This window comes from Lissotriton helveticus, chromosome 4_1 (assembly GCF_964261635.1).
Source record: "Lissotriton helveticus chromosome 4_1, aLisHel1.1, whole genome shotgun sequence".
NCBI classification, from domain to species: Eukaryota; Metazoa; Chordata; class Amphibia; order Caudata; family Salamandridae; genus Lissotriton; species Lissotriton helveticus.
This window is the reverse complement of record NC_136063.1, coordinates 1,235,406,974-1,235,432,070: the sequence shown is the minus strand read 5'-3', so window position 1 is coordinate 1,235,432,070 and position 25,097 is coordinate 1,235,406,974.

Sequence of the window (25,097 nt, the reverse complement as noted above, 5' to 3'; positions counted from 1 at the left end):
GGATGGAGCGAGGAGGGCGATGGCTCACCCGAAACAAGCACTAGTAACATTACACAGTAACATGTTCGTATTTTTTGTAGACACAGGGAGATTAATTGGCATCTCTGTTAAACACATTTAAGTAATGCTCTGAGCTGCCGATTAATCTTCCTGTGTCTACAAAAAATATCAAACTGCAAATTGTATAATGTCACTGGTGCTCGTAGGAAGCGCTTCTATTGTGAAACAAAAAGCCTGAGAGTGAGCTCATGCTAATGCGAGCACAGCCTGCAGCGGAGAGGAAGTGGCTTAACAGCGGGATCTGCAGCCTTCGGCACTCGAGCCCCAATTTCTCGTGCCTAAACACAACGTTTAGGCACAAGCGGACACCGTGCTTCCAATCAAAGTAGAAATAAGTAAATCAAGACGCCAGAGAATGCTGGGGGGAAACTCTGCGAGGCACGGCCTGCGGCCGTGCTTCCAATCAAAGTAGAAATAAGTAGTGAGCTCATGCTAATGCGAGCACAGCCTGCAGCGGAGAGGAAGTGGCTTAACAGCGGGATCTGCAGCCTTCGGCACTCGAGCCTCAGCGTGGGTTGAACGTCTTGGGAATGATTGTGGGAAATGTTCGCTCTAATATACACTGTAAAATAGAAACCATTCATCGATATTGGAGGAGCGGTGGGGGCCCACACAATCACTATTGTAAGAGGGGTGGGTTGGAGATCGCCATAGGTGAAGATACTGTTGGGCATGCCTGCGCAAAACAAAACAGTGGCAGCTACGCTCAGAGAGAGCCCGGGCAGTGTCGGAAAATCACTTAATTCCTCGTGCCACAACGTTTAGGCACAAGCGGACACCGTGCTTCCAATCAAAGTAGAAATAAGTAAATCAAGACGCCAGAGAATGCTGGGGGGAAACTCTGCGAGGCACGGCCTGCGGCCGTGAATAAGTGACAGCGGGTGGGGGGGGAGAGAGGGGAGGTGCTGGTGTGGGAGGGGGGAGGTGCTGGTGTGGGAGGAGTGCTGCTAGGGCAAGGCTGTGTTTGCGGGGAGAGAGAGGGGAGGTGCTGGTGCGGGAGGGGGGAGGTGCTGGTGTCAGTCCTGTCAAGTATCACGCATTAGGTGTGACGCTCACGCATTTCAGTGCGGTGTTCCGCATCACCGCACTGAAATGCATTGTCACGCATTTGCCACCACCTGCCAACCTGCGCCACCAGCCGTGCCAACCTGCGCCACCAGCGGCCCCTCACCGGCTCTCTGTGCTTCAGTTCTCTCGAGTTCAAGCACCGTCTGCGCTCAGCTCTGAGAGCGCTACATTGTATCAACTCACTCTGCCCCAGCTGCCTGTTGTGTTGCCTGGCAACAATGCGCAATATCTGGCCGTGGCACCAGCGTGGCGCGCAGCCGTTTACACAGAGTGCTGTCAGTCATGGAACACCACGGGGGCCGGAATTAATTGTGAGCTATGAATCTTCATGCTAGGCTTCAGGCCCTGGGCATTCCCAGACATAGGGGGAAACCCTAGATCAGACGAGGAGCTTGATCGGGTGTGATTATAATTGCATTTAGAAAGTGCTTTCTACCCCTGATGAGGAGATGATACGGTTTGTGCCGGGAAGTATCCGGATGGCAGGTAGGGTGCCGTCACGTCCAGAGTCTCTCTCTCATGGCCGCCCGCTGCGCAAGGGGCATGACAATCACATCGCAGCAGGCGGCAGGCGGCGCAAAACACAGGCTCACAGTGAAGTTGGCCAGGGAGCGGCGCCGGGGTCCCGGGACGAGTGCCCAGTCAGCAGTCCGAGAACAGGTAGGCTGCAGAGAGTGCACCATCCATGGGCAGCAGTGCAGCCACAGACCGCTGCAGTCTCTGAACATTAAGTAAGTGATTTAGTCTGTGACACATTATACGGTCAAGTATTTAGCACGTGCATGTATGCTAAATTATAGCAAGATAAAAGTGTGGCAACAACTAATGTGGAAGTAACCTGAGCCTGTGTGTGTTTGTAATAGACGGTGATGATACCAGAGCAGCGCGCAATCTCATCAGGCAGCAGGCGTACGTTATGGAAACCTTGTAATTCCGAAGTCGTTAGAGAAAGGCTTATCGACACTCTGTGCAGCAATGTAAATTGTGTATGTGAGTGTGCTCTGCTGAAAAACGGAATGCTGTCTTCCTCCTGGTTTGTAAATCATGACGGCTTAATTGGCAAAGTAGCCGTGTTTGCAAAGGTCGGTGTGAACTCTCCTTCACTAGGACTTCCTGAGTCCAGGAGAGGCTGAGCAGGTGATTAGGGCAGGCCTGCCTCTCACATTACCTGAACAGTGCCACTATAACCAGTTCTGCATAGAACTTGGCCACTGTACAGCAGCAGACACAAGGTATTATTAAATTAAGTCTACCACTGTGGAAAGCATTTGAATGTTACATTGCATATTCCCAAAACTACGATCCGTTTGCAAGGCACTAGGTTAATTCCCTTAGATTTCTGGTGATTAGCAGCAGGTTTAAGATTTTCTTAGAGTTTCAATGGGTGTCATTCTGATATTTATATATGTTTCCCTTGTCTTGAATGCTGGATTTTGCTTGTGTAAAAGTGTCACTCATAGTGGCTGAAATGTCACTCATAATTACACTGATTTTATGAAAATGTCACACACAGCAATCTGAAACCTTGGCAGCTATGTGGGAGGAGTGCTGCTAGGGCAAGGCTGTGTTTGCGGGGAGAGAGAGGGGAGGTGCTGGTGTGGGAGGAGTGCTGCTACGGCCTGGGGGAAGCTGGCTGGGGAGGGGGAGGAGAAATGCAAGTTTATGGCCCAAAAGCGCGTGCCTGTGGCCACGTGAACTTCATGAAAACCGCAGCAAAAAGCTAGTGGTTTCATGAGGATTTTGAGCACTTGAATTCTCGATCCCTCAATGCGCTTGCGCGCATTGTAGGTCACGAGACCTAAAAATGTTTCCCCTCTGAAATGTACATTTAGCCGCAGAAAAAGACATCCAACGGCAGTATGTTTAGCTTCTGCTTGGTTGGAGATCATTATATATGAAAGTAGAAATCTCTGCACATCGACTCACACTCGATTTACAGCAGTCTTTAAAAATGAGTTACGTCAAGCGGCTTATAAAAGATATTGACCAAATTTAGTATAAGTTGTATTTCATTTTGAACTCATTGGAGGCTACTCCGCTGAGGCGGAGGTGCATCGCCCGAGGAAACAAATGGAAAACTAACATGATAAGAAATATCATGTTATTTTTCCTATAGCTGTCAGTGGTTCTCGGGTGGGGTGGGGCTGGCCAGAGCAGGGGAGGAGTGCTATGCACTTCCAATGTGCACATGAACTGTTTGGCCTCTACTCTTGGGCCAACCAAACAAATCATGCACGCTTTGCAGGTTCCTACCTGGCTGCATTACCCAGCCTGGTCAGGAACATACACAGGCTCCCTGTTCCAGTCTGAGCGCCGATCCTCGGTTCTCAGACCAATCACGACGCTGCATTGCAGTGTTGTGATTGGCTCAGGTGAGCCTGTGTGCCAGGTGCTTTCTGCTGCTGGCCGGAAGTCTGAAGTATGTTGACAGAGGACGCAGCAGAGGAGGTGACCATTCCAGGTAAGTGTTTTTTATATGTTTTTGAATTTTTGTTCCTTTCTTCACAACACCCCTTCCCCTCGCTCACCACCCGGGTCCAGTAGCAGCCACTACTGTTCGCACTACAGAAAACCATTGATTTAACCTTTTTGGAGAAAGGTAATGGTGTGACTTTGTAACATAAGGAATATATTACTCTGTGCCCTTTATTAAAAGAATATTGCTAGGCACCTTGTAGTTCCTTCTGCATTGTTCCTCTGTCTGGTTACTGATCTCCTTGCTAACTTGCAATATTTGTATTATGTATGATAAATTCTAACTTTTATATAATGCATAGGAATATAACCTCGAATTATTTATTTTCGTACGTTCATATTGCATGTATGTTCTGATATTAAAAGAGACCTAAAGAAACCGCTTCTATTCACAGTAAGCTTTATGGCAGTCGTGTATCTATCTCCTACGCAGAGCTTTTCAATGAGAGACCTTGATACATGGGTTAAAATACTGTTATCGACACAGCAGCACGTGGCAAAGAGGAATCTTTTTTTAAAAGATGCATTTCTTCTTCACATGGTAGAGGCTTAATAGAAACATTTCCTTAAAGTAGTTTAGTTGCCTTTTTTTAATGTTTAATCTTTATTAAAAACAAAGGCAAGACGTTTCTCTTACATGAAATGTGATCTACATGATTAATTGGAATAGACGTTCACATAACATAATACAAACAGAACGTATCACTGCTTTGTGCAAAATGCACTCGACTTGTACAGTCCAAAGCAGACACAAGGCAAAAGTGCCAGAGACACTTGTGTCAGCTTTAAAAACGCTGAAAGACAATATTTCAATATTCATTATGAACAAGTTAATAAAAATGCAGGTTTTTTTTATCTTTGCAGGTTTGCACAAGACATCTGAGGTACCAGACATTGGAGGCATCCTGGGGTCCCCATCCTTGGCACAAGGAACAACACCCCAAGAGTGGCAAATAAGTCAGTTTCCATATGTCACAGCAGTTTTAACTAAATGGGATGTAATATGGCCATCTAATTAATCTAGACTGGGCCACATCTCTATGTCAATCAGTAAAACAGACTCCAAGTATCATTCAATTCAATACTTCAAGTCTGGATTAATTGATAAAGCATTTTTGGTTTAGTACGCCAAGCACCAGTAAATACGGGCACCCTTACTTCGAAAGCAAATGTTAAGTATGCAAAGCAAGAGTTTAGGATGACCAAGAAGAGAAGCAATTTTACTTTTAACCACATGGTGCTTTCAGAAGTAGGTTCATGTTAAGAGCGCCCACAAAAAAAGTGACTATTGCAAGAAAAATTGGAACTTTAAGATCACCAAAAGTTAATCCATGCCAGATTTCCGAGCGAAGGTAGCTCTACAGTGGTTCAAAATGAGCATTTTTTGGAGCCGACTGGATCATCGCAAAATCAAGCCCTTGGTTCTTGAATATTTTGCACTGTATTTATGGGCGCCGTTCAAGAGATAAGGAATGAACAAATTGGGGTGTTAAGCAGTAGCGGGGTGGAGGGATGGCTGATCTTGGGCCTTGCAATTCTACATGCTCAAAAACTAATTGGTTGCAGTATCATAACTGATGACATAAAATTTGATTCATAGAGACAACAGAAGAGTATATAATTCATCATCATTCCCGGAAGGAAAAATCACATCCTAGAAAATGGCTTAAAAATTGAAGCATTTACAAAAAGGTGCACTGGTAAAAAATATATACATATTAAAAAAAATATGAGAAGTGGAATCGCCTTCACAGAAATATTGAAACAAGTCAGAATTGCAAGCGGTTCCTTAGGACAAATAGAATTAGCTCAGAGGTAAACCCTGAAGTAAAGCCAAGGAGCAGAGTTCAAATATAGAGGTAAAGTGTGGATACTTGTCTGAGTAAGAGAAATATTCACAAAAAAGGATTAATGTGTATTGGAAACACAGACACATGGTTTTAGCATGGAGGGTCCCTTTTCAGCTAGAGTACAGAGGGTCTTCAAAAATCGACAAGGAAGTCCAAACCAGAATAAGCCCTTTTTAGAAAACAAAAAATGGCATTTAATTCAATTACTCCTGCATGTTGGATGTCCGACGCCTCTAGATACTAAACTAAATAAGGAATATATTACTATGTGCCCTTTATTAAAAGAATATTGCTAGGCACCTTGTAGTTCCTTCTGCATTGTTCCTCTGTCTGGTTACTGATCTCCTTGCTAACTTGCAATATTTGTATTATGTATGATAAATTCTAACTTTTATATAATGCATAGGAATATAAACTCTAATTATTTATTTTCGTACGTTCATATTGCATGTATGTTCTGATATTAAAAGAGACCTAAAGAAACCGCTTCTATTTACAGTAAGCTTTATGGCAGTCGTGTATCTATCTCCTACGCAGAGCTTTTCAATGAGAGACCTTGATACATGGGTTAAAAACTGTTATCGACACAGCAGCACGTGGAAAAGAGGAATCTTTTTTAAAAAGATGCATTTCTTCTTCGCATGGTAGAGGCTTAATAGAAACATTTCCTTAAAGTAGTTTAGTTGCCTTTTTGTTGAAATAGCTTACTTATACTTTAATAATTTTATTGATTGTTTATAAACAGTTTCTTTCCCTAGCTGCGCCTCATAATGTGCCTTACTTTTTGCCAGTCCTGGCATTCTAACCAAAAGAAAGTCTTCTGTATCATGCATCCTTCCTATTTAACATTATCATATTGCACACGCAGGGCCTTATTGACAAAGGTAAATTTACACTTTTAGTGTACTTAACTTCTTTTTGGTATTCACAAACCACTAGTGTAGTTTGACGTGCGGTATTTTTACGACTGCAGAGACTGTCCTATATTGTATGGTCTGAATTCTCCCCAGATGTAAAGATAGATAGTAGGTTGTAAATAACAAAAAAAAATAGTAACATTACACTAAACGTCTACGTTTTCCTTTGTAAATAAGATCCACAATCTCAGCATCCAAAGTGAGTTCGTTTTTTTAAAAAAAGGACGAGCTGAAGTGGATAAAAAAGTCACATGGCAATTTTTGGTGGGATACAACATTTTCAGAAAAGAACAGAAAACTTTGTCCCATTTATATTCAATTGAGGGTCTGACTGTAAGGTACTTTTATTAATAGCATTCGAGTTTGAATGTGTCCATATTTAATTCTTGTCATCTATGTGTATTGATTCGAATTATTGTTGTGTTCTTTAAAAAATGTAATGGAAATAATATAGTTCAACATATATGTAAATGATAAATTTACACTCGCAATGGAATGAATTTCTGGAAATAGTCATATGAAATATAACAATATGCTACTCTGAAAACATTAGTATTGTAATACGAACACAAATGCACAAACAGTAATATGAATCAAGCATGGTAAATGAACTAGGCCTAGGCTCTGATAGTCTTTGCCAATGCTTTTTTCAATTACATTTGCATGTGAATACTTGCAGTGTGACGCATGCGTATGCAAGTAGAAGCATAGCCGGCATTTTGGCATTGAAAAATTTATTTTAAGATGACTGTCCATGTGTATGTAAATGGCACTACACACACACGGGTGTGCGTTCTGGAGCATGCACACACGAGAGTTATGATGCGTGCATCATGATACACAGTGTGCATTTTATCATGTTTTATTTGCTGTTTGAACATGACGACAGCTATTTAAAAATTGGAAATAAAAAAAATGCAGTAAAAAACAAAGTGAAGCAAAATGCAGAGAAATTGAGTGGCCAGATATCACTTTACAGCTGCTAGGCCTTCATTAACAAAATAAATCAATAAATTAAAACATGTAAAATGCAGAGCGGGACATGAAAGGTGGGTCATTCAACAACTGGGAAGGGGAAAGAGAGTGGAAAGAGAGCAAGGGGGGATGCATTCCCATGGAGTGCTGAATGCTAAAGAAACAAGCACCGGCAAAGCCAATAGGTCTTGCTTTAATGTGTTAGCACATGCAATCTCAGGCATGCACGAACGTTCTTCACACGAGTTATCACATGGAAGTCACGAATATTATGTTAACCAAGGGTTGATGAAGGACAGCGTTTGTTGCTGTATTTCGTGCAATGCACATTGTTTCAATGAAAGACCTTTGAAGTTTGTGCCCCCACCTCCACACAGCATACTCCCTCTCTCCATCTCTCCCTGGTCCAAACTGCAAATTATTCTCTCCTTTGGAAGGTATGTAAGAGTAATGGAAGCAGAAGTATGTGAAGTGGCAGGAAGTGATTTCACAGTATGATGGGTAGTAATTTAAGTGCCAGGAATGGGAGTAACAGTAGGGAAAGCGATATTAAGGGAAATAAAAGGAAGGCAAGTGCCGTCTAGGAAGGTGGCAAACGGTAATCAGACAGCAAATCAAGTGACAGTAACTGAAGTGACAAAGTAAAAGTGGAAGCAATTGGTGTAGTAGTAATAAAGTGGCTACATTAGAAGTTACATTAATGGGAGTGATCATAATGGGAGAGACAGTAAAGGAAATGACAGCAGTGGCTGTAAGAATAATAGATGAGACAGTAAGGGAAGTGAAATTAACAGCTGTGACATCAACGCGAGGGACAGTGAGAGAAGTGACAGTAATTGAGAGGACACTAAATAAAATGGCAGTAGCCAACACTAATGAGGGTGACACTAGTGGCTCTGTTAGTAATGAAAGTGACAGTAATTCGAGTAATGGCAATGGGAGTGACAGAAACTGGAGTGAGAGTAATGGTTGAATGGGAGAGTGAATATTGTAAATGATAATAATGCAAGTGGCAGTAATTGTAGTGATAATTATGGTAGAGCCAGCATATGAAGGAAATGTAAGGTAAGTGACAGCAAAGGAAGCAACAGTTACACCATTGGATGTAACAGTAAGGGAAGTAAAATTCACAATAGTGACAGTAATGAAAATTCGAGTAATGCGAATCAGAGTGATAGAAAATAGAGTAATAGTAAAGGCAAGGATTGTTATATATGTCAGAATAAAGAGAGTGGCTGTATGTGAACAGACAACAATAAGAGCCTATGGAGAAATGGGGTTTTTTGGGGTACAGGGAACTGCTGTGTGGGAGCACCCTCCCCGCTGACTATCGCCCTGATATCGGATCCCGCTGAACCGAGCGATCTCTTGCCTATCACTACCGAATATACCACTCAGATACTCCTGTATCTTAATGTGAATGCTCGTACCATTGGGTGGCATAAACGCACTTCAGGACTTTGGAGCACTGTTTTCCTAACGTTGAGCATCATTTTCACCACATCTTTCTACTGGATCTGGAGCAACATCCATTTACCACCTTTAGCCTGGTCCCGAGCATGGGCCGGGTCGGAAGTATCACCGGCTAAGCGACCTGTGGTCCTTCCTCTTCTCGCTACAGCCCTGATGAGTCGTGCAAGCACTGTTACCGCTTGACGACGAAACACGTGTCGGCTGGCCATTCATGCAATAAAAGAGGATTCATCCAACAATCATTTTCCTCTGCTTCGATCACTGTTAATTGTACTTTTATGTCCATTGAGGCATCTCTCTCTTTACTGTATTTTGGTGTGCATTTGGTTTTTGTTCAGACAACAATAAGAGTGCCAAAAATAATGTGACAGTAATGAGAATGAGAGTTATGCAAGTGATAATAATGCATGTGATGGATATTATACTGATACAGAGATTGACAGTACCATCATTTAAAGTAAGCTAAAGTAAAGGGAGTGACAGTAACGGGAGTGATGGATAATGGAGTGATATCAATGAGAGGGACACACATATAAGTATAATTAAGGGAAGCAACAGGAATGGGAGTGGCAGTAAGGGAAATGGGAGTACTGGGAGTGGTACTCAGGCAAGTGAGAGCAATGAAAGTGATGGAACGAGATTCAGAATGATATTTTGTTCTGACTCGCAAAGTTAAACTTCCATAATAAAATAACTGAATTAACTGACTTGTGGTGAATTATTAACCAATATAGTTTTAAAATGCATTTACACAACATGAGGGACTAACTTATGTGCTCTTTGTTGCAAAAGCAAGTGCGTATAAAATAATAAACTAACCTTGTCTATTGTCTTTGTCAGTATTAAATGCGGCTGTTAAATTAATGGCATGTGCTTATGTGTGTGCTTTTGTTATGTCTTATTTCTTTTATGTGGCATAAGTCTGTGGAGAATCCTGCGGCCTTAAAGAAGAAGGTTGATATGTAATGCAGCTTTGTGTGCTCAGCTAGGTAACGTAAACTAATGGGTTAATAATTAGCAAAGGGGGTGGGTAACAGAATGGGTCTCAATTCTCTAATTAATTGATGTCTTGTATTTGTTTAAATAATAGTTTTCGAGTGAGGCCTAAGGCCTGAAAAGAAATGGCAGTGGTCGTGAAACTTGTCCAGAGTGGAGCCTTGTATTCGCACAGCAGTGGAAACATTTACCACATTGTTGGTTTTGACAGAAAAATGCAGACTATTAACTGTGCTGAACGTGCACTCGGTGAGGATGGCTCAGGGACAGGAAACCAAGCGACATTGCCAAGGTTAGGAAGTCGTGGACTGTATCTCGAAGGAAAATGTTTCTCTTTTGAGGAAGCCAAAAGACGTGCAAGCAAAAGGACAATAGGGCTTAAGAGAAGCCTGAACTTGGTTTGGAAACGGAGATGACCTACTGTTTTAATCGTGGACTGACATGGCATAGCCAATGAGCGGTGTGGATTTCAGAGAAATTATACAATTTGTAGAAAGTTTAGCTAGACAGAAAGGTATAAAACTTGGCCCCTTTGACAGGAGGGCGCTTCTGGCTTTCCGATTCCTGATGGGCGTGTCGTGCTGTTGGACTTTTGGCGCACGTAAGGATAACAGGCTTAAATGACTTTATCTTTTAAGGTGGAGTGAGTTTTAGTCAGGGAAATAGACTTAGGGAATGGAAAACTGTTATTTTGCTTTAACTCATACATGCTGATTTGCTTTGAAGATGTCAATTCAATAATTCATGTACCTTAATTGATGCTGCTTAATTTGCTAATAAATAAAGATTTCCTAATGAGAATGCACTTTCTTGAATAATAAAGTTAATAAATAGATTTTTGAAACGATAAGCTGGTCTTGTTTATTCATGGTCTAGTTATCATCAGCTGATCCATTTACCTAAGTGACTTAATTAATATGATAAATGCATAAAACCATGGTAAGAAATAATAAACTGCAGTTGCATATATAAATATAAATAGTTTGTGAATAGGTATTATTAATTAGGTCACATGATTCAGTCGCCCAAAAATTGTCTCGTTTGTTAATGGGCCTTGTGAGTGTTTTATGATTAATGGTGAGTATTATGATTGATGGGTGGCGTTAGTGAGACAGTTTTTCTATAGGGGCGCTGGATCAATTCCTTGGTAGCAGAGTTCGGTTGCTATGGTAACTGACATGTTACATGGTAATTACATAGGATCGATGTTTAACACATGTTAAGTTTGTTGAGTTTGTTCAGTTGTTATATGTAGTCGAAAGGTTTTTTCCAGCAGTGTGAAAATTCCTAGTTGTGCCGGCAAGAGTAGTGTGACAGGTGAAGTTGCACTGTGCATTTGTTCTGTTTCAAATTAGTGGTACTGTGGGGGCGTGGCTTGGCGCCCGACGAGGACGGCGGCTCCGATGTGAGCGCTCCAGGTCGGCAGGGGATTTCGCTTTCTTCAGCCCAGTACCGTCGCCTGCCAAAAGCACTATTCAAAATCGGAGCATAGGGAGAATGGTGCGCTCCTAGCTGCAGTGGTTTTCCGGCGTCGTTATGGACATTTCGGCAAGTTCTTCGGTGGCCGCGGCTCTCTGACGGCCGCGACCGCCATTTTGTTTTCTCATCGCGCGATTGACGGCGCACCTTGCCACGGAAATGCTTACCTGCCACTGCGCTCCTGACACCAGCAACTGCTCATGGTGAGCTAATTTAATCATTTTCAGCCTGCTACCACCTTTAATCTGTCTGCGCTGACTTGTGCGAGTTTTACTCGCGATTTTACGAATTTGGCGGCCATTTTGTATTAATGGAACTTTTTCCTCATGCAGACTACCTGTGCACGTCATTTGCGTCTGCTCTTCACCAAGCGCACTATAATTCCTTGCACTTTTTCACATTCTGACTTTCTTTATTTTTGGTAGCTCCTCACGCCATCTATGTGTTTTCTGGCCAGCGCATTCACCTCAGGCTGCTCCTCTCCATTATGATGATGTGCTTCTTCTAATGGACTTTTCCTCTTCCATAATACGCTGTCCTATTGAATCCCATTGGCATGAATACTTTTCGCTTTGCTCTTCAGCGTAAGGGCTCCTTCACATAAGTATATGGATGCTGTTTTGTTCCTATATATGACTCTTTGGCTTTCCTAAGTGGTGAAGAGGGAACCTTCTTGAGACCCTATTTTCCTTCTTCCTTTTTTGGAGCTTGTGTGCCTCTGCTCATTGAGGTGTTCCTACACACATGTATTAGTTTATGCAGGCACGCAAGGGATACTGCTGGAGTTAGTTTTTCTCTTGTTTTCTCTCTGGAGGCGACTATTAATGTATGGGGAGAAATGCAACCACTCATATTCCCAAAACTCCACGACGTGTTTTCATCAAAAACTCAAGAGTCTTTTCTGCATTGGCGCATCTCGAGGCATCTCAGGCGCTTGCTGCTCAAATGTCGCAGTCCAACGCGGAGCGCCTTGTTCAACCTTCAGGGAAAGTCACGTCGAAGTGCCTTAAAAAGGATCCTCCATCACCGACAGGTTCCGCTTCGGCTGTATCTATGGAGATGTTGCTGGAGGAGATACGTGCTCTCCGACCTTTCATGGAGGAAACTAATTCCAAGCTGCAAGTTCTGACTGACAATTGGTCACAGATGGATGCAAGAGTAACTACAGTGGAACGCTCTATATCTTCTCTTCAAGAGTCATCTTCCAAAGTGACACACATGCAGTTGCAGATTTCCTCTCTCCAGAAACAGGTTGAGGAGTTGGAGAACCAAAATAGACGCAACAACCTTCGACTTTACGGCCTGGCGGAGAACTGTGAGGGTAATGACCCCATTGCTTTCTTTAAATCATTCTTACCCAAGCTTTTTCACTTGCCCGAAGGCACCACGCTCAACATCCAACGGGCACATAGACTTGGCCGCATCTCCTCAACTTCCTCTACTTCTTCACGACCCAGATGTGTCATCATGTATTTCTTAGAATACACTGACCTTCTCAAAGTCCTCTCAGCGGCCCGTGCCTCCCCTCGCCTTACATGGTCAGGCTCTACTCTCTTTTTTGCGCAGGATTACGCCAGAGCCACAGCCAGCCGCCGTAAAGCCTTCTTGGATATGCGACCAGAGCTCCGATCTATTGGCGCCAGATATGGCCTTTTCCATCCTTGCCTGTTCAGAGTCACTCACAACAACAAAACGACGACCTACGAGGACCCTGTTCGTCTCCGGAGTTTTCTGAACTCTGCACAGGCGTCTGATATGGATTTATCCAATAACTCATCAGCTTTTCCTCCATGATTTTCATGTGTTGCTGTTCTGCTCCCTTAGTTAATCTGCATAATTGATGCCAGTTGTTTTCTTGTTCACATCTACCTTTCCTCTTATATGATTCTCCTTGAATCTCATTTGTTCCCTTATGTCTCTGTAATATAGTTATATGTTGTTTACTATTGTCTGCCATTTCGTTTTTATTACTCGCCTTCATCAGGTCTTCTTCTTTTCAAGTTTTTTGTTCTTTTTTCTCTCCCGCAGGTTTCACAAAATATAGTGTGTTTCCCCCTCGGTTTGGTGGTTCGCTTACGTTGGATGTTCTGCCTCCTCTAGTTGGGGCTCCCCCCTCAGTCCTTTCTTCTCGTCTCCTCTCCCCAGTGATCGTCCTTCCCCAGTTCTTTTCTCCGTAAGTATGTTCTCCCCTCTTTCCCTGTTGTTTGTTACCTCTTTTTTATCTTTCTCTCTATTCTCTTTCCTAGTTCTCCTTGTCTCACAGGTGTCTTCCTCTTCTGCTTTTCGACAATTCTTGTGTTGCAACTTTTTTCATATCTTTTTCTCTCTCACTTACATTCCTCTATTTTGCTTCCTCCTTCAACTGATTTTCTTTACCACTCTTTTACTCTTTCTTTCTCTTCCTTATTTGCTTTTTCGATCTCATATTGTATCACCTCTTCTTGACTCTCTTATCCTTTTTGCTCTCCTTTCTCCTCTGGGCTCTTCTTTTATCCTTTTTTCTCTTATTGACATTTTCTTTTTTACTTTTGTGAAATGTCATTGAAAATAATTACATGGAATGTTAAGGGCATTAATTCTCCCATCAAACAACAGAGAATTGTGTCGCACCTTGCACGTTTAAATGTAGATATTGCTTTCTTACAAAAAAAAACATTTGTCTGCTGAAGAATCTGTTAAATTGAAGAGAAGTTGGGTGGGAAATGTTTACTACTCTCCAGGGGATGGTAGGCGTAATGGAGTAGCCATTCTCTGTCATAAAGCTCTCTCTCACTCTTTGCTCGCTCAGGAATCAGACGATGATGGTCGCTGGACCTATGCTAAGCTCTCTATTAAGAATGTTCCAATTTCCCTTCTAAATGTATATGCCCCCACTGCTGGTGATCCTACTTTTTGGTATACATTTTCCCGTCACATTACCAGATTTATTGACGATAACTTTATTTTAGCAGGGGACTGTAATCAGCCCCTAGATCCCTTTTTGGACAAAAATTCCAAGGCTCACTTTATTCCTAATAAGTCACATAAATCCTTTTCTCAAGCTGTCTCCCAACACAAACTCACTGATGCATGGCGTTTATGTAATCCAGAGTTGCAGGAATTCACTTTTTACTCTCCATGTCATCATTCCCAATCCCGGATTGATTACATTTTTGTTACTCACAACATTGCCCAAACCCTTACTCATGCTGAGATTGGTCCGATTTTACTCTCAGACCATGCCCTCACTTTGGTTCAACTGGACATCTTGCCCAAATCAGTTGGGCCCAAGCGGTGGCGCTTTAATAACTCCCTTCTTTTAGATCCCAAGTTCACTGCATCCTTCACTGACTTTTCAGATGAATTTTTTTTACTTAATGATACTCCCTCCATTTCCAAGCACACTATTTGGGAAGCCTTTAAGGCTGCAGCAAGGGACTTCATAATTGGCTTTGTGGCAAAAAAACGGAGGGCTGCTCGCAGCTTTACAGCGGCTATCCTTCTTGATATTAAGAAGTTGGAGCATTCTTATTTTACTTCCCGTTCACAGGAAAGTTTAACAGCCTTGATTAATGCCAAAATGCAATTTAACAAAAAATCCCACGGATGATGCGTCTTAATATCTATTGAAATCAAGTGCCAAGTTCTATGGGGGCAAAAATAAGGCTGGGAAGGTTCTAGCTAATTATCTGAAGGTAAAGCACAATAAGTTGAATATTGAATCAATCTACGACACTCACTCTGTTCTCAAACATACGGATACAGACATTCTTGCTTAATTTTCTGCCTTCTACAAAACTTTATACTCCTATGAAACTCAACCCTCCTCTCAATTCCTAGACCGCTTTTTCTCCAATATTCAAAAAGCAGCTCACTTCCCGCTTGACCTTTCTCATTTAGAGCTTAGCATTTCCCAACAAGAGCGGCTCACGGCACTTCAGACTCTCCAAAAAGATAAGGCTCCTGGGCCAGATGGCTTTACTGTTGAGTTCTTTCTTCACTTTTCAAAACTTCTCATTCCAAAACTCCATTCCCTCATTGGTGCTTTCCTCACCTTGGGTTCCTCCTCAGGTTCTTTCTCTGATGCTCATATTTGCCTCATACCCAAGGAGGGGAAGGATCCTCAACACTGTAAAAATTACAGACCAATTTCCTTGGTTAACATCGATTACAAAATATTTGCGAAGTCTCTTGCAGCACGTCTTGATCTTCTTCTCCCGGATCTTCTGGGTGAGGAACAGTCGGGCTTTGTCAAGAGTCACTTCATTACTGTCATTTACCCCATTCCCTTGCGGCTATTGCCCTTGATGCTGAAAAGGCGTTTGATAGAGTTTAATGGACTTATCTATTTCACACCCTTCGTGGGTTTGGTTTTGGTCCTAATTTCATTTCTCTGATTTCCTTACTTTACTCCAACCCACGTGCAGCTGTTTGTGCTAATGGTCAAATATCCCCTTTCTTCGATTTGCAAAGAGGCGTTCATCAAGGGTGCCCCCTATCTCCCTTTCTCTTTAACTTGGCCTTAGAACCCTTTCTTTCTAAACTTCGTCAAAACCCCACCATTAAGGGCTTCCAGATATCTGGCTCCCACGTCAAGCTAGCCGCATATGCGGATGACATCCTCCTTTTTATCTCTAATCCCACTGATTCGATTCCCGCCTTTCTTGCTGAAGTACAGGACTATTCTCAAATATCTGGTTATAAACTTAACAACGATAAATGTGAGATCCTACCCCTGACAAAATTTACTTTTAAGCCTGATTTCGCCGCATCTAATTTTACATGGAAGTCCTCCCATATTAATTACCTTGGATTACATATTACTCCTACCATCCCAGATACTGTCTCCCTTTGTATGTCCAAATGCATCCAAAAATTAGTGGATCTAACGTCCAAATGGCATCCTCTTTACCTGTCCTGGTGGGGCCGCCTTGATACTATCAAAATGATGTTATCTCCTATAGTCCTATATACTCTTTCTAATATTCCAGTCTCCGTTCCTTCCAAATTTTTTTTAAAAATTAACTCCGTTCTAATGTCCTTACTTTGGAATAAAAAGAGGCCTCGAATGTCTCTAGCTCGACTGATTCGTCCTAAGACGGAGGGTGGAGTCAATTTCCCAGACTTCCCTGTTTACCATAAAGCGTTTCAATTACGACAAGCCTCCTTCTGGTTGCAAGACCCTAGAACTCCCTGTCCTTTATGGGCCAAATTTGAACGTCTTCTTCTTTCTCCTTTTTCCTTTGATGAATTTCTTTCTTTCTTTCTTTCTCTCGTAAACCCTCTTCCATTTCCACTCCCATTCACAAATTTACTACTAAACTACTCCTATCTTCTTCCCATTCCCTCCCCACGACCATTGCTGATTTCCTTTCCTCCACCATCTGGCATAACACTGCTCTACTTATCCGTAACAAACCCTTTTTTTGGAAAACATGGCATTGCAAGGGGCTGATGTGGGTCTTCCAACTCTTTTCTCAATCCTCTTTCCTACCTTTCACCACTCTCCACTCCCTCTATGACTTACCTGCCTCCTCTGCTCGCAACTATCATTTACTTAAGGACGCAGCACTGACAACCTATAATCGGCTCTCTCAGTTATGTCCCCTTCCTGCTTCTCCCACTCTGATTTCCTTACTTCACTCCTTTTTACGCAATGCTCCAAAGGCTGCCGCTATTTACAAATACCTTCATAACACCGACTCTATTAGACCTAAGTCCAAGGTGGAGGAATGCTGGGAACATGACCTCTCCACGTCCTGGCCAATTTCACTTTGGGATAAGGTCTGGATCAAGATCCGTAAATCCTCGAAAGCGGCAACTTTAACACAGTCTTTGTTTTTTATTTACAACAGACTTCTTTACACACCCTTTGACCTCCACAAATGCTTCCCAGACACTTCACACACATGCTGGTCTTGCTCATCCCCACAAGCCACTCTGTTTCACATGTTATTCTTATGTACCTCTGTTCATAGTTTTTGGTTACAGGTTTGGGCTCAAATTAATCTGATTTTTCATACCTGTATCCCCTTTTCTCATACAAACATTTTCCTAGGCAGCCTTTCCCCTTGCTGGGATAATGTTGAACTAAAGCCTCAAATTATCGATTTGCTACTGGCTGCTGCATTCCAGCAGATAACGGTAAACTGGAAGGACTTCTCCAATATCTCCTTTAAGGAGTGGTGGTTTAATGTCTGCCATAACCATAGACTTGACACTGCTTTTGTTTTTCCGGCCCGTATGGCTGCAAAGCGTATAGACTTATGGCTCCCTGTCACGCTTTACTTGGATGCATGTGCTAATCGTTTGTTTCGTCTACCGCCTACGCAACAGGAAGTTCCCAAACCTCCTTAAATGCTCATTGCATTCCATTTTTCTTCACTGTATCATTTCTGTGTTCCTTTTGGATATTTTCATGCTTATTATGATTAATGTTTTAAATGCTTTTTCCATTTCTTCTCTTTTTATTTTCTTCCATTGCCCAGATTTACCTTTTCATACTATTTACGACTGTATGTTTGTTTTATTTCTCACAGTTTTCAAGTTTACATTCCAATGTACTATGTTTTGACACCCTGTTTTTCTTTTGTTCTTATCAAATAAAATTTTCTTGAACTTAAAATTAGTGGTATTGTCATATATCACTAGTGTTGTGGTCGCACAGCACAAGTTTAGGGATTCTAGGTGTGTAAGGTAAAATGTATAGTGAGGATTGTCCATGAAATTCTAGATTTTTAGTATAGGGACTTGGAGCCTGTTTTAAAACTCACTGTGAATAGAGTAGTAGATTTTATCCAAGCTTGAGTGAAGGGTAAGGAAGCGTTGTCTATCTTACTGGCAAATGAGGTTTTTCTTGTGTTGGTTAAAGTCCTACCAAGATTCATGTATGTATGGTTAGGGATTTTTCCTGTTTGAATGTGCGTAAATGATTTTGTAATATCGATCGAGTCAAACTTTGAATTGTTACTTAATGTACATTCGGAGAGAAACGAGTTCGTTATTACCTGCTAGAAGGGTAGAGTAGCCTTACTTTATCAACGAATTTAAATATTCTGGGAGAATAGCGTTGTCTATTCCACGCAAATGAATACCTGAGTGACTGTAAAAGCTATCACTTTATTTTAGTAAACTTGACAAATGGTTTGTTTTTCTGGAGTTACTAACTGAATTCCATTGAAAAGATTCGTAAAAAAATGGCGCTTTGAAAATATTTTGTAAAGTAGGGGTGAGCTCAAGGAATGAGAGACGAATAGCTGCAGCGGCAGTCGGTACACAGACATAATATCGACTCCAAAATATCGTTTGGACAGAATATCGAGTTTTAAATATCGTTTGGAGAAAATATCGACAGGACAGAATATCGACAGCCAAAAAATCATTTTTAAGGTAAGTGAAGTAATATCGACTGTAAATAATATTGAAAGTAAAAAATATTGTTTTTTATATAATATGTAATTATTTATAGTGTTTTTATGTTATAATTATTTTTAATTAATGATTTTTTTTTAAATTATTGTGTAATTTTATTCTGTAGCGGGTTGTGGGTTTATAGGGGAATAGGGTGGGAAGTAGTTTAATTATAATTAATTAAATATGTAAATTAATTAATTGGTAGTAATAATGAATTAATTGGTAATTAAATAATAAATTAATTAATTGGTAATTAAATAATATATGGTATTGGTAATTAAATAATATATGTTAATTATTTAAAATGTAATTGGTAATTAATTTAATTTAATTGATTAATTGCTAATTATGTTAAATTAAAGGGGTATTTTTAGGGTTCAGGGTCAGTTTTTAGTTTTTGGGTGAAGGGTATTTTTAGGGTTCAGGGTCAGTTTTTAGTTTTTGGGTAAAGGGGTATTTTTAGGGTTCAGGGTCAGTTTTTAGTTTTTGGGTAAAGGGGTATTTTTAGGGTTCAGGGTCAGTTTTTAGTTTTTGGGTAAAGGGGTATTTTTAGGGTTCAGGGTCATTTTTTGGGTAAAGGGGTATTTTTAGGGTTCGGGGTCAGTTTTTAGTTTTTGGGTAAAGGGGTATTTTTAGGGTTCAGGATCAGTTTTTAGTTTTTGGGTAAAGGGGTATTTTTAGGGTTCAGGGTCAGTTTTTAGTTTTTGGGTAAAGGATTTTTTTTGGGGTTCAGGGTCAGTTTTTAGTTTTTGGGTAAAGGGGTATTTTTAGGGTTCAGGGTCAGTTTTTAGTTTTTGGGTAAAGGGGTATTTTTAGGGTTGAGGGTCAGTTTTTAGTTTTTGGGTAAAGGGGTATTTTTAGGGTTCAGGGTCAGTTTTGGGTTTTTGGGTAAAGGGTTTTTTTAGGGTTCAGGGTCAGTTTTGGGGTACAGGGGTACAGGGGAACAGTGTAAAAATAAAGTAAAATTAAATTTACATTATTTTAATTTAATGAAATTAAATTAAATTAAATTATATTTAAATAATTTTAAATAATTTAAATTAAAAAAAATTATTATATACTTACCAATACTTACGTTGTAATGGTAGTGCATTGTAAAAGTTGCGTTGTAACGTCATATATCCACTGTTGCACTCTTTGCAGTGGGAATAGTAATTTTTACTCTTTTGTATTTGTACGTTAATAATATTGGCTATTATTTAATAAAATTTTGTTACTATATATATATATATATATTTTAAGAAATATGATTAAAAAAATATAATTTTTTTACTCTTATTAATTATTTAATTATTAAAAGTTAATTTAGGTATTGTTAATTATATTTTAGTAATTAATTTTTTATATTAATGTAATTAAACATTGTTTTTATTAAAGTCGATATTTTTTACAACTATATTTTTGTAAACGATATTTTGTACTCGATATTTTTGTACTTACCTGTTTGTACATACAAACTCGATATTTTGGTTGTAGATATTTTTTCCTCGATATTTTGGGAAGTCGATATTTTGGTAGTCGATATTATTTCAGTGATCCGCGGCAGTGTACGTCACTAGGGTCATGCTGTGATTGGCTAGCATACGTCACAGTATTCGCGTACTGTTTGGCTCATGTGACTAGCCAAGCTAGTAGCTGATTGGCTCTCCCTGAAAAGCAGCAATTCTATTGGTTGAGCAAAGCAGTGACGTAGCTTAACCTGATTGGCTTGTTGGTGAGTTTCGCGCACGGATTGGTTGGTTTTGCGGAACAACCAGGAAACATTTACGATCCATTCTAAAGTAAGCGGAATCATTTTAAAACATGGATTATTATTACATGAAAGAGAAAAAGAAACTTTCATGGTTTTAGAAATTGAAAAATAAATTGAAACCTGATAAGAAAATTAAAACGCGAGGTTGAAGATTACTTCATAAGTATAAAACACCCGCAGCTTATATGTCAGGTGAATATGGTTAGTTTGGTTACCATACTTGTCTTTGGATTGAGAATTGGATGGAATATACCAAGAATGATGGTGTATTAGCATGGCCAGAAGATGGTTTGTTTAACATTAAGGTTATGAAAAACCTTAGAGAAAAAATGATGACTCTTGAACCAAAGCCTTGACCTACACAATTTGAAGCTTTAGCTGAATGGGAGGATGAGATGTTTGAACTGGAACGAGAGAATAGAGGCATAACAAGAGGTACCATATTGGACATAAATAGGGAAACTCATGAGGATTGAATGTGTCGATGGAGACGTGCAGACATGTGTGAGGGTTTGTATCCAGCAAGAACTGGTGAGGTAATTAGTCAGAATAAAGCCCAAAAGAAAAATAATAATGCTGAAGAAAGTGAATTAGAAGATGCAGTTTTAGAAGAAATTTATATTACAAAACTGAAAAAGCCTCCTCCTTATCAACCAGCTTGTACATGGTCTTCCCCGATGGTTCCTTCAGGAATTTCTCCAAGTGCTCCTCCTAGAGAGATTGTTAATGAGGTATCACCCAGATTAAATCCAAATAATGCAAAAACTCCTGAGAGAGTAGAAACAAGATCTAACTCCAGTATGTCTGGAGAAAATAGAAATTATGCTGAAACCCCAGTTCACAGAAATGATACTCCAAGAAATGAAATGAGAACAGACAGATGTGAGAAAATCTCAAATACTTCAGAATATTTCCGGTCAAAAGATGAATTAATACAGCAGTTAACAAAAAGCATGGAAGAAGTGACGGTACCAGTAACAATTGGACCTGTTCGACCGGTATTTGATCAAAGAGAAATTACACACTCAGCTTTAACTATTCCATTAAATGCAGAAATTCAGAAAGTGGCAGAAAAATTTTATTCAGATTTATCAGAAATTCACAGAGAGAAAACAATGATGCCTGACTTAACTTTTAATCAAAGCTTCTCGAATAAAACTCCATCTGGTGCAGAATCTGATTCTGGAACTCCGGAAAAGAGCATTAATAAAATAGATTTAACGCAAACCCCACAAAGCTCAGAATTTAAATTACTTGATGTAGCAAAACTGAAAGCAGATTTGGAAGAATTAATTATTGGCACAATTGGACCTGACAATTTAAAGCAATATCAGGATGATGAATTATTGTTTATTTGTAAAAGCATACAGTGGAAAATGAAAACAAAATACGATCAATTAGAGGAATTAGCTGCTGAATTTGAAATTGATTTGAGTAGACAGAAAAATTTGGGAAAAAGTTATAGAGTGGATTTCTCAGAAAAAGACATAGAGAGCATGAACACCACAGGAATAATTATTCACATAAAATAATTGTGTTCCTAAAAAAGTTAGGTGCACTAAGTAAGTGGAGAGTAAAATGGACTAAGAAAAGGGAGGAAGAAAGAAGAGAAAGAGGAGAGGTAGCAGGTCAGTTTCCAATGAGAGAAATTGCTGGCGGTGGATATGTGCATGTACCTTGGTCAAGACAGGACATTTTACTGTTTACAAATGATTTTCCTCGGCTGAGAGAAAAACATGTGGAATGGTATCGACAGGTAGAGAGATTTGTTAAGGTCTCAAAGGTTCTGTGGATTGATCTTGATGGTTTCTTTGACATTGTTGTCCCGTCAGATCTTTGGACAGAATGTAAAATTTCTATAGATTGGCCTAAAGAAGAACCTGCTCGAGATAAGGTAGCAGGTGCTCCTTCAGCAGATGTTAGTAATCTGTATGATAAAGTAATTTTCTGGTTGAAAAACAAGATTCCCCCAAAAGAATTTGATTGGGTTAAAATTGATAGAACAAATCAAGAGCCAAAAGAATCAGTACATTCATGCTATGAAAGATTACTGCTGGTATTTAAACAATACAGTGGTTATGAAAAATTGAGTGAGAAGGACATGAGCCACTTCATTTACAGATTTGTTTTTGGCTTAGGACCTGAAATTGGTGATACGATAAGGTCTGGAATAGTTGGCTGGCAATCACTTTCGGTTGATGACATTTTGAGAAAAGCAAAATATTGCAGTGATGAAATAGATGCTAAACAGAAAAAGCTGAAAGAAAAGGCAATGTGGGCACAGGTAAAAGTAGCTGAACAGCAGATAGCAACCGTAGAAAACAAACATGTTAATCAGAATCAAGGTAAATTTAAAGGTCATTTTAATAAGCCAAAATTGATGGGAAATATTGAAGAGTTAAAGCAGAAACTCCCATGTTTTAATTGCTGCAAAATTGGACACTGGAAGCGCGAATGTAAAAATCCGCCCAGAAATTTTAAAAATGCATCATTAAATCCACAGATGCAGAATGAGATAAATCTGCAGCAACAGCTACAGTGACAGGTAGTGAATCAACAGAGTCAGATTCCACAACCGCCACTTCCAAATTGTGTAAATATGCAGAGGTACAATACAGAAACAGGATTCTGCGTAGGTGAACAGGTAAACAGATCACCACGAGTGAATGTGTCAAATGTTTCTCAACAGTATTTGTTGAATGAAAATGGAGGGAGTGATTCTGATGATTACTTATGACGGTGCCTGAGAGAGGAGGAGGAGTGTGTGCTTGGAGCCACTCTTGAGGTATATCAGGCTGGTCCATTTGTAAATGGGAAGGTGAATGATGTAGAAATCACTTTTCTTTTGGACACTGGTGCTACCCGTTCTACTGTTAGATCAGTGGAAATAGAAAACCTACCTCTCTCGGGTGAACAAATTCAAGTAGTTGAAGTAGCTAATCAAGAGATTAAAACAGATTCAACAGAACCAGTAAAAGTAGAAATTGGCAAATTTAAAGACAAACATAGATTTGTAGTTTGTAACAGCATTCCTCTAAACTTGTTAGGAAGGGATATACTCTGCAAGATGAACTGCAAAATATATTGCTCACCGGATGGTATAGAGCTCTAGACTCAGGAAGAAGATGAGCTTTACAGATTAACAATGTTAATGGTTGAAGCAGAGGAAAGTACATTATTTCCTGCATTTGATAAAAACAATCTTCCTGAAGAATTAAAAGAGACAGTCAATGCTAAAATCTGGGATTTAACCGGAAACGAAATGGGTTTGATGAAAAATGTGGACCCAGTTAAAATAACAGTAAAGCAAGGAGTAGATTTTCCAAACATTCCTCAGTATAAAATGAAAGCAGAAACTATTGAAGGTGTTATACCTGTAATTGAAAAATTCATAAAACAAGGTGTTCTAAAAGAAATTGAGAGCAGTCCATGCAATTCACCGATTATGGGAATCAAAAAGCCAAACAAAACTTACAGGATTGTTCAGGACCTGAGAAAGGTTAATCAAATAGTTGTTCCATGTTGCCCAGTTGTACCAAACCCAGCGGTAATTCTTTATCAGATTCCGCATGATGCAGAATGGTATACAGTAATAGATCTTTGCAATGCATTCTTTACTGTTCCATTGCATCCAGAAAGCCAGCAAATGTTTGCGTTTAGGTTCCAGGACCGTATTCTAGCATGGTGTCGTATCCCTCAGGGGTATACAGAAAGTCCATCTATTTTTAATCAGAAGCTAAAGAAATCCTTGGAGAATCTAGATTTACCTGGAAAATCAATGTTAGTGCAGTATATTGATAATCTCCTTGTGGCTGCCAAAACAATAGATAACTGTGTAACAGACACCATAACTCTTTTAAATCATTTGGCAGATGAGGGACATAAAGTGTCTCCTGCAAAATTACAGTTTTGTAAACAAGAAGTGAAATATCTTGGTCACATGATTGCAAAAGGAATCAGGCAAGTAACAATTGAGAGAGTTAAAATGATTCAGGGAATGCAACCTCCAAAAACACAGAGACAAGTCAGAATGTTTCTAGGAATGGTTGGTTATTGTCGCCACTGGATTAGTGGATTTTCAGTAATTGCAAAACCACTGCAGAGACTGACAAAAGCAGACACAAAAGACCCGATTATCCTAACAGAAACTGAATTAGAAGCTTTTGAACAGTTAAAAAGAAGTCTGTGTGAAGTACCTGCTTTAGGTATGCCAGATTACGAAAAGAAATTTGAGCTGTATTGCAGTGAAAGGGAAGGATGTGCATTATCAGTTCTAATTCAAAGACATGGAAAACTGAGAAAGCCAATAGCTTATTTCTCAGCAGTTCTTGATCCTGTTGCAAAAGCATTACCTGGCTGCTTAAAAGCAGTGGCTGCAACAAGTGTAAGCCTTGAACAGAGCGAAGGAATAATAATGGGATTCCCTGTAAAAGTGTATGTACCTCATTCAGTTGAAATTCTTCTTACCAGAAGCAAAACACAGCATTTGATGAGTAACAGGTTAGCCAAATATGAGAAGGGGTTTTCTGGGTTCAGATAACGTCTCGATTGCGAGATGTGTGAATTTAAATCCACATTATTGCCTGATGGTACTGTAACAGAAATCAGAAATGAAAATGACATTGATCACGAATGCTTAGATGTTTTAGAATACTGTAC